At 40.5% G+C, this 10622-nt stretch overlaps 1 non-coding gene across 1 annotated transcript; it reads left to right on the plus strand.

Moving 5' to 3' along the window:
• The first annotated feature begins 5135 nt into the window (after positions 1–5135).
• On the plus strand, positions 5136–5207 carry TRNAW-CCA. The gene has a single exon. It is a non-coding gene; the product is annotated as a tRNA-Trp (tRNA).
• The last annotated feature ends 5415 nt before the right edge of the window (positions 5208–10622 follow it).

Here is a 10622-nt window from a genome sequence, read left to right on the forward strand (position 1 = left end):
AGCCATGGGGGAAAGCCCATCCTAAGCGTAGTTTGTTTTATTATATGATTTATACTACAATGTATATACTATATATTTATTATATATAAAATATTTCCCTCTTTTCTTTGGCTACCAGGAAACTGAACAGAGTGATGGGAATACCTCCCATTCCCTTATTGCACTATCTCATTTGAGTTAATGAGAGATAGTATAGAAGAAGGGATAAGAGCACGGACTTTACAGCCAAATCCCCAGCTCCAAATACTGACTTTGTTTGTACTTGTTTGTGACCTTTGACATCTCATTAGACTTTCTATGTGTCACTTTTCAAATGATTGAAAACTGGAATAGTAGTCATGAATCACAGAATCCTTGTCAGAAGGAAGTGATATGTGCAAAGTGCCTGGCACATGGTACATGGTTATCACCCTTGTATTTATTTTTTATTACATCTGTGTTGTCATTTTACTCCTCATAACAATTCTATGCCATGCCTGTTATAAGTGTTGGGGTAGAAAAAACTGGAATTCAAAAAGAGTTGGTAACTTACCTGAATTTTCCCATTAAGTGATCTGAACTCTATTTGTCTTAATCCAAATCTTTGACTATTCCAACACATCACAATGTTTCCTGTGCTGTCAGAGATAAAGTTAACATGTAGCCTGGCTGGCTACAGTCCATAGGGTTACAATGAGTTGGATATGACTGAAGCGACTTAACACACAGCATCCACATGCCCCCATCTTAGTATAGTTGTAATGTGTATACTTCTGCTCTCTTGGCATGGTTCTTGATATCTCCTTTCTGTTGTTTCTTGGTTGCACTATCTTATACATCTCTCATTGTAAGTTGCCTTGGGTATTTTTTGAAAATAGGCATAGGATAATTTTCAAATAAAATGAACATATCAACATAAATGTCTTTTGCTCGAGTAAGTGGACGTGTAAGTGCCTTAAGACTGACCGTAAAAGTTGTGTCATTGGATTTGTGACCTAGGCAAGCATGTTGATATTTCTGGAGGAGTTCCTTTCTACAGAGAACTAAGAAAAGCAGTTGCTGAGTAAATCCATTGTCATCTGTTTTCATTGTACTGGATTTACCAACAAAATTCTGTAAAGCATATAGAATGACAGCAATATATAAATAAGAATACGAAGAATAAGAATGTATTTTTCTTGATGGTCTGTGGCAAAAATTGGTGGCAGAAGCTGTGGTTTGGCCAGCTTGATAATTGGTTGGAACTTGGATATTGACTGAGTCTAGTTCCTGCAGTTTTTTCCCTTACAAAGTAAGGAAAGTAGGTCAAAGCAGATAGCATGGCTGGAATGCATAACAAGTTACCAAGAAGTAGACACTAAAATGATTTAGCACAAACTGTGGTAAGAAAAGGCTTACCAATTCATAAATGCATGGAATGTCTGATTTTGTTTCATCATCCCTATTATCTTTAATCCTAAGGCTAGAGACACACACCAGAAATAATCTCCAGCTTGTTTGGTCTTTGTCATGAAGCTCACAGTTTTCTATTCCTTATGGGTATCCTCATCTTTTTTCTTTTCTGGACAACAGTTGATTGTTTCCTGCGGCTTCAAACCTCAGGAAGCTCTTTTATGAGGTTCCGGAGCTGAAGCGCACTTTCTGGAACTCTTTAAGACAACTGCCTACACCAGAGGAGCTAGTCTTCCAACAGGACCTCTGAAAGTGTGGTCACTAGAATCACCACAGGAAGTTAGTGTGCCTGGTATGCTGTGGCTGTGACTTTTAGCCCCAGCCACTCAGCCTCTGAGCTACTGACCAACAAGGATCTGCAGGCATCTGTCAGGGGTTCTGACAACTGCTAGAGTCTGCTTGGAGGATGATACAGACCTCATCCCAGGGAAGGGCTTTCTAAAAATCTGTAGAGCCATCTCCAGTACTTTGGGAAACAGCCCTCTTCATTCTAGAGTTGCCATAAGCAGGAGCTTCTTAGTCTCAGAACAAAAACATGTGATATGAAGCAACAAGGGACTTCTTTGCCAGAAAGAGCATAGGTCTGCTCAGAGCATCACTTTTAGGCCCTGGGGATCTCTCAAACTGACTGCTAAAAACAAACTGTTCTGTTGGATAAACTAGAAGTTTTCGGTTTGTTCCATGGGAATACTCTTCCTTATTTCTCCTTGAAGCAGCTTCATGGAAGTTCCCAAATGCCCTGGAAAAGCCATCTTCCATTTCAGTATGGCAGAGGGGGTGCTTCTATGAGATCCTGATGAGGTTATTAAGAAAAATTTAAAATTTTGAAGCACCCTAAGTAATAAGAAATGGGGAAATGGTTTTATGTTGTGGATAAATATTAGGTAATATAATATTATGGCTTTCCCAGTGGCTCAGTCGGTAAAGAATTTACCTGCAATGTGGGAGACCTGAGTTAGATCCCTGGGTTGGGACGATCCCCTGGAGAAGGGCATGGCAACCCACTCCAGTATTCTTGCCTGGAGAATCCTCATGGACAGGGAAGACTGGTGGGCTGCAGTCCATGGGGTCACAAAGAGTTGGGCATGAATGAGTGATTAAACACACAGTATGCTGCTGCTGCTAAGTCACTTCAGTCGTGTCCGACTCTGTGTGACCCCAGAGACGGTAGCCCACCAGACTCTCCCGTCCCTGGGATTCTCCAGGCAAGAACACTGGAGTGGGTTTGCATTTCCTTCTCCAAGGCATGAAAGTGAAAAGTGAAAGTGAAGTCGCTCAGTCGTGTCCGACTCTTAGCAACCCCATGGACTGCAGCCCACCAGGCTCCTCTGTCCATGGGATTTTCCAGGCAAGGGTACTGGAGTGGGGTGCCATTGCCTTCTCCAAACACACAGTATAGTATAATATTATATCAACAATGTAGAACAGAAAATAATAGAGTGCACTCTTCATTTTCTAAGAAGCTTAGAAGAAATCAATAAAAATGTATTTAGCACTTACTATGTGCCAGGAAAGTTAGAAAAGTTATGACCAACCTAGATAGCATATTCAAAAGCAGAGACATTGCCGACTAAGGTCCGTCTAGTCAAGGCTATGGTTTTTCCTGTGGTCATGTATGGATATGAGAGTTGGACTGTGAAGAAGGCTGAGCGCCGAAGAATTGATACTTTTGAACTGTGGTGTTGGAGAAGACTCTTGAGTCCCTTGGACTGCAAGGAGATCCAGCCAGTCCATTCTGAAGGAGATCAGCCTTGGAATTTCTTTGGAAGGACTGATGCTAAAGCTGAAACTCCAGTACTTTGGCCACCTCATGCGAAGAGTTGACTCATTGGAAAAGACTCTGATGCTGGGAGGGGTGGGGGGCAGGAGGAGAAGGGGACGACAGAGGATGAGATGGCTGGATGGCATCACGGACTCGATGGATGTGAGTCTGAGTGAACTCCGGGAGATGGTGATGGACAGGGAGGCCTGGCGTGCTGCGATTCATGGGGGTCACAAAGAGTCCGACACGACTGAGCGACTGAACTGAATTGAACTGATGTGCCAGGAATGATGTTAAATCTTTTCAAAGATTATCTCATTTCATTTTTATATTATTTACATATTTTTAAAGTAATTTATTTATTTTAATTGGAGGCTAATTACTTTACAGTATTGTAGGTGTTTTTGCCATGCATTGACATGAATCAGCCATGGATGTACATGTGTCCCCCATCCTGAAGCCCCCTCCCACATCCTTCCCCATCCCATCCCTCAGGGTTGTCCCAGTGCACTGACTTTGAGTGCCCTGTTTCATGCATTGAACTTGGACTGGTGATCTATTTCATATATGGTAATATACATGTTTCAATGCTATCTTCCCAAATCATCCCACACTTGCCTTCTCCCACAAAGTCCAAAAGTCTTTATATGTGTGTCTCTTTAGCTGTCTCACATATAGGGTCATCGTTACCATCTTTCTCAATTCCATATATATGCATTAATATACCGTATTGGTGTTTTTCTTTCTGACTTACTTCACTCTGTAAAATAGGCTCCAGTTTCATCCACCTCATTAGAACTGATTCATATGCATTCTTTTTAATAGCTGAGTAATATTACATTGTGTATATGTACCTCAGCTTTCTTATCCATTTGTCTGCTGATGGACATCTAGGTTGCTTCCATGTCCTAGCTATTGTAAACAGTGCTGCGATGAACATTGGGGTACATGTGTCTCTTTCAATTCTGGTTTCTTTGGTGTGTATGCCCAGCAGTGGGATTGCTGGGTCAATTGGCAGTTCTATTTCCAGTTTTTTAAGGAAATCTCCACACTGTTCTCCATAGTGGCTGTACTAGTTTGCATTCCCACCATAGTGTAAGAGGGTTCCCTTTTCTCTGCACCCTCTCCAGCATTTATTGCTTATAGACTTTTTGATAGCAGCCATTCTGATTGGCATGAGATGGTACCTCATTGTGGTTTTGATTTGCATTTTTCTGGTAATGAGTGATGCTGAGCATCTTTTCGTGTGTTTGTTAGCCATCTATATGTCTTCTTTGGAGAAATGTCTGTTTAGTTCTTTGGCCCATTTTTTGACTGGGTCTTTTATTTTTCTGGTATTGAGCTGCATGAGCTGCTTGTATATTTTTGAGAATAATTCTTTGTCAGTAGCTTCATTTGCTATTATTTTCTCCCATTCTGAAGGCTGTCTTTTCACCTTGCTTATAGTTTCCTTCATTGTGCAAAAGCTTTTAAGTTTAATTAGGTCCCACTTGTTTATTTTTGCTTTTATTTCCATTCCTCTGGCAGGTGGATCATAGAGGATCCTACTGTGATTGATGTCAGAGAGTGTTTTGCCTATGTTTTCCTCTAGGAGTTTTATAGTTCCTGGTCTTACATTTAGATCTTTAATCCATTTTGAGTTTGTTTTTGTGTATGGTGTTAGAAAGTGTTCTAGTTTCATTCTTTTACAGGTGGTTGACCAGTTTTCCCGGCACCATTTGTTAAAGATATTGTCTTTTCTCCATTGTATATTCTTGTCCCCTTTGTCAAAGATAAGGTGTCCATAGGTGCATGGATTTATCTCTGGGCTTTCTATTTTGTTCCATTGATCTATATTTCTGTCTTTGTGCTGGTACCATACTGTCTTGATGACTGTAGCTTTGTAGTATAGTCTGAAGTCAGGCAGGTTTATTTCTCCAGTTCCATTCTTCTTTCTGGGGCTTCCCTGGTGGCTCAGAGGTTAAAGCGTCTGCCTCCAATGCAGGAGACCTGGGTTCGATCCCTGGGTTGGGAAGATCCCCTGGAGAAGGAAATGGTAACCCACTTCAGTATTCTTGCCTGGAGAATCCCATGGATGGAGAAGCCTGGTAGGCTACAGTCCATGGGGTTGCAAAGAGTCGGACATGACTGTGCGATTTCACTATCACTCACTATTCTTCTTTCTCAAGATTGCTTTGGCTATTTGAGGTTTTTTGGTATTTCCATACAAATTGTGAAACTATTTGTTCTAGTTCTATGAAAAATAATGATGGTAGCTTGATAGGGATTCCATTGAATCTATAGATTGCTTTGGGTAGTATACTCATTTTCACTATATTGATTCTTCCAATCCATGAACATGGCATATTTCTCCATTTATTTGTGTTGTCTTTGATTTCCTTCATCAGTGTTTTATAGTTTTCTATATATAGGTCTTTTGTTTCTTTAGGTAGATTTATTCTCATTATTTGAAGCAAAGCCTATGGGAAGTATGTTTTGTTAATCTTTTTTCTACAGATTAGGTAACTGAGGCTTAAAGAGATTAAGTGATTTTCCCAGAATCATTGTAGTAGTTAGTTTCTGCTACCAAAATATACCCGTGGTGGATTCATGTCAATGTATGGCAAAACCAATACAGAATTGTAAAGTAAAATAAAAAATAAAAATAAAACAATGAACACTATTTGGCATAATTCTTTGGCTTGTCTGTGATTCTTCTGGACTGAGATGACCTGGCATGGGCTGAATGGTCAAGGATGGCCACACTCTCACCTCTGGGCATTCACTGGGACTGTGGGACAGCTGGTCCTCACTCTGAGTGGTCACTAATCCTCCAGGATGCCAACCTAGGCCTGTTGACATGGTGGTAGAGGAATTCTTATGAGTGGCCAAATCCAGATACCCAAGCATTTTTCAAGTTTCTGCTGGTGTTATGTTTGATAATGTCCTATTGGTTACGTAAAGTAAACCATGCTGGACCAAGATCTTATTCAAGGGGTGGAGAAATAGATCCCACCTCTTGATTATAAGAGTGGCATAGTCATGTTGCAGGGGGGCTTGGATATAGGGATGGGAAAAATTTGTGACCATTTGCAATCTGTCCTAATCACAAAACCAATAAGTAGCCAAAATGGTATTGAAATTTAGATGTTCTCATTGCAAAGTCACACTGCATTATGGAAACATGTTATGATGGTCTTCTTTGGATATCTTAATGCTTTGGGGAATTTTTTTCAGTTTTATATAATGAATATTAATTACTATGAGAATTAATGTAGCAAAAAGAAAAAACTACTATGAATGTATTTAGATGTTTTAGGCACTTTGAATAAAAGGCTGATGTCACAGGCACTGCACTTTAACCTTCTGTAGCACATCTTCTGGTTTCTCAACCTCTGAGGTGTCTACAGAGTTGACTACAGACTATTAAATGTCACTATGAGTTATGGCATAGTACCTTATGTGAACTTTGCCAGAAACAGCAAAGAAGCAGCCCTTTTATTTCCACCTGAGTTTCTCATGTGAGCCAAATCCATGTTGTCTGAGCTGCTCTTTACTGTATAACTATCCCATCACCAATGGAAATGCAAAGAAATAGCCAAAGAACCTGCAAAATTGCAACTAATTGCCTTCTGTCTCCACTAAGCTTTGGGAGGCTAGGTTTAGAAATAGCCTTATGCTGGTTCTTCACATTGTGTGCACTTAAAGTGTTTTATAAATAGAAGTGGTAAGTTCATACGTTTATTCATTTCTTCTTCAAATATTTATTGGGTGCCCACTGTGTGCTGATGCTTGAGACAGAGAGTCCTTGGCCTCAGAGAGCTTCCATTCAAATGAAGGAAATAGACAATTAACAAGTTAACAGAGAATAGACAACTGAACAGTTGAATGTGATGAGGTGGAGGGCCACTAACACAGCCACTGTAGACTGAGAGTGGTCAGGGAGTGCCTCTCTGAGGAAAACACTAGAGCAAGAACCTACATATGTATGCACGTACTAAGTCTCTTTAGTCATGTCTGACTCTTTGTGAACCTTATGACCTTATGCCCACTAGACTCCTCTGGCCATGGCGTTCTCCAGGAAGAAGTTAAAGGATGACAATGTGCTGGTCCCATGAAGTGCTGGGGATGGGGCATTTCAGGGAGAGAGAAAAGCAAATGCATGGGCCTGGAAGCCGGTAAGGGCTTGCTTGTGTGTTGGAGAAACAGACATGAGGCATGTGCTCCCCCTTGTTCCTTCTCCACCATGTCCCTGCCTCAGTTGGTACAATGGCCATGCAGGAAAACACAGGACTAGAGCAAGCAAAGTTAGTCGAAATGTGGCACATGAAACTATCACTTTTTAAAGTTAGAAACACAGCTTGCTATTCAAAATAGTATTTCTTTGCATCTTTGACAACTTGCACCATCAACAACAGTATTCATGAGAAAGGTGGTCATTTCTTGATTAAAACTCTAATACCTAAGTGTGGTTCTAATATTAGTGAATGTCTGTTGGAGCTCTTTTTCATCCAATGGTACTGAATAAATCTGTATGTGACTGTCACTCAGTAATTATACATGATAAAATCATGTACTATGAATGTTTAAATTTGAAACTGAGTAAAAAGCATAAAACTTATAGCTTGATTTTTTTTTGTCTTAAAAAGCATTAGACTCACTTAGAAATTTTCTTGACATAAACATTTTTTCCACAAAGTGTATTTTTGCTGTCTTCCTGCTTCTTCCATAATTATTCTGTACTTTGTCAGTGAAAGGAGTGTCTGCCTTATTGCTCCTTTTAAAAGACCTGTGCTATTTTCCTTTATTTTGGACATACAAAATGCCCTTGATTCCACAAGTATTTATTGAGTATCTCTCTATGCCCAGCCTTGGGGTAGGTATAGGGAATACAATGGCAGAATGTTTATCCCCTTGGACATGCCATTATCTGCCTCTTAGGGCAAGCTTCCAATTACAAACGGACAGTTTCACATTTTCTACTCTCTTAAAATCCTTCAGTATTACCAAACTAGCTTCTATAGCAGTTTATCCCCAAGCTTACATAATAAACAGAGAAATATGATTTTACCACCTATTCTCAGAGACAAAAAAATAAAAACTGAAGTGAAAACAAATTGCTACCTAAACAAAAATTTCTCTCAAACCCAGTTTTCAAAGTGATAGGCCCTGACATCAGGTGCATGGGAGGGACCAAATGCAGGTGGTCCTGCCGACTCCCTACATGTATTAAATACTCATACTGTCAGTGTGTGTAATGGAATAGACAGCCCTACTGAAAAGGAGCTGCAGATGTTGACTGGAGCATTAGAGTTTAAGCCTCAGCCTTATTTTATTTTTAAAAAACATTTTTATTTATTATTTATTCATTTTTGGCTGGACTAGGTCTCTTTTGCTGCATGGGCTTTCTCTACTGTGGCAAGTGGGGGATACTCTGTAGTTGTGGTGCACAGGCTTCTTCATTGTGGTGGCTTCCCTTGTTGTAAGGCACAGGCTCAGTGGTTGTAGCACATAGGGTTAAGGATCTTCTTGGACCAGGGATTGAACCTGTGTCCCCTGCATTGGCAGGTGGATTCTCAACCACTGGATCACCATGGAAGTCCCAATCTTAAAGGCGTGGTCTGCAATCTAATTTCTGGAACTCTTACATCTCAGAGATATAGAAACCAAGGTAGTAAGAGGACTCAGTTGTATGACCCATCCCACTTGGTTCCTGAGGTCAGAAGCTGATCAAGAGCCTCATTATCTATTGGCAGGTATAGCTAACAGAGGAACATTTATTAGCTAGGTTAGCTGGCAGGAGGCTGGAATCTGATTCTGGCTGTGTGTGTGTTTTTCTCAATAAAATGTCTACCTTTGGTAGGACTGCTGCCAAGAATAAAAAAAGTAGGTTGAGGAAAACTGCATGTTTGAATGCAAGTATACTGAATAATACTTCTTTGTCTTAAAGATGTTGCTGCTATTGCTGTTCATTTTTGCTTGAGAAAATTTCTTGTTTTAAAGTGTTCAGTGTTAAGAGGCACTGTGAGAAAATCCAGAATGTGTAATTAAGTAACTCACAAAGCCAGTCAGCAAAAGAAAATAAACTAGCTTCAAAGCTGTTTTTTAAAACTCAACAATAACATTTGGCCAGACTTTATTATTACAATCAAATGCTCAGTGGTTGCTAGATGGACAATTTCTATAATTTTAGTCCCGAATGGGAAACCTCTCACTGTGGGAGAATCATGAAGTCATGGTGAAAGCAAACTACAGGTATTGTATAATGAGAGGTGGGATAGTTCTTGATAAAAAAAATACTGCTTATGAACCTTAAAATGTTATGTGGAGTGAAAGAAGTCGAAAGAGACAAGTGCAGGTGTCCTTTGATATCCGAGGGGGATTGGGACCAAGACAAGCCCTGGGTACCAAAAGTTTGTGGATTTCCAAAGTCCCATAGTTGGTCCTTCATCCTACTAGTTTCCACATCTGCAGATTCAATCAACCACGGATCATAAATAAAGTACAGTATCTGTGGCTGGCTGAATCTGCCAGTGCAGAAACTGTAGATACCAGGTGACTATATGAACTATACAGTTTCAATTATATGAAGTCTAAGAACAGACTAAATTTATCACTGACTAGAAAGGGACATGATGGAACTATCTTGGACGATGGGAATGCTCTATATCTTGTTTTGGGGGGTGGCTATGGGGAAACAGTGGAAACAGTGTCAGATTTTATCTTTTTGGGCCCAAAATCACTGCAGATGGTGACTGCAGCCATGAAATTAAAAGACGCTTACTCCTTGGAAGGAAAGTTATGACCAACCTAGATAGCATATTGAAAAGCAGAGACATTACTTTGCCAACAAAGGTCCGTCTAGTCAAGGCTATGTTTTTCTCCAGTGGTCATGTATGGATGCGAGAGTTGGACTGTGAAGAAAGCTGAGTGCCGAAGAATTGATGCTTTTGAACTGTGGTGTTGGAGAAGACTCTTGAGAGTCCCTTGGACTGCAAGGAGATCCAGCCAGTCCATTCTGAAGGAGATCAGCCCTGGGATTTCTTTGGAGGGAATGATGCTAAAGCTGAAACTCTAGTACTTTGGCCACTTCATGCAAAGAGTTGACTCATTGGAAAAGACTCTGATGCTGGGAGGGATTGGGGGCAGGAGGAAAAGGGGATGACAGAGGATGAGATGGCTGGATGGCATCACCTACTCGATGGATGTGAGTTTGAGTGAACTCTGGGAGATGGTGATGGACAGGGAGGCCTGGTGTGCTGCGATTCATGGGGTCGCAAAGCGTTGGACATGACTGAGTGACTGAACTGAACTGAACTGAATGGTCTAGTGGTTTTCCTTACTTTCTTCAGTTTAAGTCTAAATTTGGCAATAAGGAATTCATGATTTGAGCCACAGTCAGCTTCTGATCTTGTTTTTGCTAACTGTATAGAGTTTTCCATCTTCATTT

The sequence above is a fragment of the Oryx dammah genome, unplaced genomic scaffold (assembly GCF_014754425.2).
Source record: "Oryx dammah isolate SB20612 unplaced genomic scaffold, SCBI_Odam_1.1 HiC_scaffold_9, whole genome shotgun sequence".
Lineage (NCBI taxonomy): Eukaryota > Metazoa > Chordata > Mammalia > Artiodactyla > Bovidae > Oryx > Oryx dammah.